Source organism: Crocodylus porosus, unplaced genomic scaffold (assembly GCF_001723895.1).
Source record: "Crocodylus porosus isolate Cpor-Errol unplaced genomic scaffold, CroPor_comp1, whole genome shotgun sequence".
NCBI classification, from domain to species: Eukaryota; Metazoa; Chordata; order Crocodylia; family Crocodylidae; genus Crocodylus; species Crocodylus porosus.
Window position 1 is genome coordinate 164,155,008 of NW_017728906.1, and position 3,539 is coordinate 164,158,546.

Below are 3,539 nucleotides of genomic sequence, written 5' to 3' on the forward strand. Positions count from 1 at the left end.
GGGGGCTGGACTTGATGATCTCCCGAGGTCCCTTCCAGCCCTAATGTCTATGAAAGTCTATGTCTATGAAAGTGTGCACCAGCATGCAGGATTGGGCAGGCTCCATGCCACCATGTGCAGCTCTCAGGATTCAGCCAGAGCTGTGCAGTGCTGAGGGGCTCTGCCTGCAGTGGGCCAGGAAAGCCCTGAGGGCCTACCACCTGCTGCTGCCACTGCCAGCAGGAGCTGTGCACCATGGCAGAGGGGCCCACCCCCACCCACAAACCCCACCCCCACTTCTGCAGGCAGGAGCTCTCCTTCCCACTCACCAGCTGTCCAGTAGTGTGCCATCACATTTAGTGCCTCTGCACAGGGCTCCCAGATGAAATGTCAGGAGCCCCTCAGAGGTGGAAACACAAAGCCTGCCTGATCCAATGGCACGCAACCTCTGAAAGCCCACCTCCCACCGGCTTTCAGAGGGGCAGCCACGGGCTGGTAGTAATTGTTTTATGGAGGGGCCCCATAGGCCAGACAGAGTCACCTGGAAGGTCAGATCCAGTTCACAGGCCATATTTTGCCCAGCCCCGGACTAGGCTAAAGTACTGTAAAGTGGATACAAAACTGGTTGAATCGTTTTGCTCAATGAGTAGTCCCCAGTGGCTCAGTCTAGTTAGAAGAAGGAATCTAGTGGGGGTCCCCAGTCATCTGTCCTAGGTCTGGTACTGTTCAACATCTTCATTAATGATTTGGATGATGGGATTGAGAGCACCCTTAGCAAATATATAGACGACATCAAGTTGGGTGGAGTTGCAGAGCCTCTGGAGAGTGGGCCTAGGATCCAGAATGTCAGGGGCCCTAACCAGGCAGCTCAGCCTGGGTTGATTGCCTGGGCAGCCCCACCTGCCATAAGTCTCTGACAAGCTCTGGCCCAGGTGACTGACTGACTTCCTAATTCGTGCCTGAGTGTGCTGCCCATCCATGTTGCCCTAGCGGCAGAGTCCCAGGCCAGCCAACAGTTCTGATGCAGTCTACTTGGACAAGCCTTCTGGTTCCTGTGCTCACTGGCTTTCCTGGTTCTTGACCCCAGTTTGGCTCTATTCTCAGACTTTGACCTGTGGATTATTCCTGAGACTTGGTAACTTGGCTTCTGATTTCTAGACCCTGACCTGTGTTTTTGGACTTTGCTCTTGGATTTTCCCTCCAGACCTGGTGATTTGGCTCCCAAGCTCTGACCCAGCCCCTGCTGTCTGTCAATGGCCTAACCATTAGGCAAGACCACCTACAACTTGGTCCCTGACACAGAATGACCTGGGTTGACTGTAAAACTGGTCCACAATCAGTCAGATGCTATTGAACAAGGACAAGTGCAAATTCCTGCATTAGAACAGAATAGCTGGATGCACAAACACAGATGGGGGAATGAGTAGCTAGGCTGCAGTACTGTAGATAAGGACCTGAAGGTTACAGTGGACCATAAACTGAATATAAGTCAGTGGTGTGCTCTTGCCACAAAAAATACCAACACCAGACTGGGTTGTATTAATAGGAATATAAATTGCAAATCAAGGGGTGTGATTCTTCTGCACTATTCAGCATTGGTAAGGCCTCACCTGGAGTACTGTGTCCAGTTTTGGGTCCCACTCTTCAAAAAAGATGTGGACAGGTTGGAAAGGGTCCACCACAGAGTAACAAAAATGATTAGGAGCCTGGGAAGCATGGCTTATGAGGAAAGGCTGAAAGAGCTAGGGCTATTTAGTATGGAGAAGGAAAGACTGAGGGGAGATTGGATAACAGTTTTCAGATACTTAAAGGGTGATTATGGAGAAGATGGAGATCCCCTCTTTTATATGGCTGTGGGTAGGGGATAGGACTAGGAGCAATGCCCTCAAACTGTTGCAGAGGAAACTCAGGTTACAGATTAGGAGTAATTTATTTTCTGATTATGAGTGTTCAAGCATTGGAACAGCCTATAGAGAACCTTTAAAATCTCCATCCTGATAAATTAGACAGACATTTTCGGGATAGTTTAGTCAGGGATGAGTCTGCCTTTGAGCACTGGTCACAGAGATACTAAATGACCTTCTGAGGTCCCTTCCAGCCCTAATTTTCTATGCTCCTATGTGATATTTTGTAGCTTAGGGCAGGGGTTCTCAACCTTTTTAAAGGAGTGCACCCCTTCTGGTGGGTATCCCTTCTGAAGTGTAACCCCTTCCAGACCATGGGGAGCGGGGTGCTGACAAATGGACAGATGTGAAGCCAGCACCGCATGGCAGCATGGGAAAGTGGTGCATGGCAGGGGTGCAGAGTGGTGAATGACGGCAGGGGGGCGGGGAGCTTACATGCAGCAGCCACTGCCACCATTCACCTTTCCATGCTGCCATGCGCTGCTTCCCCATGCCACCGTGCATACCCCCTGGGGCTTTCCCAAATACCCCTGGTTGACAACCCCTGGTTAGGGGAAAGAGCGCAAGCCCAGGTATAATCCTATATCTTCTACTGAAAAACACCAAACACTTGATTGCAAATGAAGACCTCCTTGTGCTACACTTAGGGAAGTAACTATAATTCATGTTTTATAGAGAACTAAGAGCTGACACAGTCTTGTCAGGCACAGTTGGGAAAATCTAATTACTTTGCAACAGTGCTTTACAGGAAGATCCTAAATCAGGCACTTCTTTTAGCCACATGTTTCACTAGCAGGAATCTTACATGCTTTATGACTGCTCCTTCTTCCCTGCTAACAAAACTGCTAAGAGCAACCTTTTTGCCTTCTAAGAGCTGCCTTCTGTTGTTTATATTAAGTCACAGAGATACTGGCTTCCATATTTAGTGATAATAGATGACTCAGCAGGTGTTACATTTGGCGTGGTTGTCTGTAACCACTAGGACATATTTTGGTCTCAGACAGAAAACAAGACTCCTAACATTCAGTGCTCCCCTCACCTGACAAACACTGGTACAACTCAGGAGCAAAGTATAGGTCAGTCTACATGAAGGACAGCAGCCTCCTTTCCTTCCCCAGTTATCCGTGTGGAAGTTTTTAAATCCTGGTTCTGCTATGGGGCAGTCAGACCCTACTAACACCCCATTGAGAGGTGAAAAGCACGTCTCTGCGTATGGACCTGCAGCACCTGTGCTGAGACTTTGCTCATTAGAGGCTGTCCTGGAGTGCAAGCTTTTCCTGGGGTGCACCGCTTCTCTGCAGGCAAGGTGCATTGAGTAGAGGTGATCTCTTTTATTAGACCAACTAATACAAAGATATAAAAGACACCTCCTCTACCCAGAGAACCTTGCCTGTCTGTCCTTAAATGGGTGTCCCAGTTGTGGCCATATGGGTCTCAAGGCAAAAGGAATCAGGAGTCCTGCTGGAGGTGGTATCTTTTATTAGACCAATTAGATTTTTGCAACAAAAAGATAAAAATGTTTATTTAATTTCCTTAGGTCAACCCGGCTACAACCGACAGGCTTGGTAGGCTTTTTGGCCATGTCTAGAAGGGCCTTGTGCGTGACAGTAAACCTGGGCTCCCCGGCCCCGCCAGGACAGCAGCGGGGATGGAGGG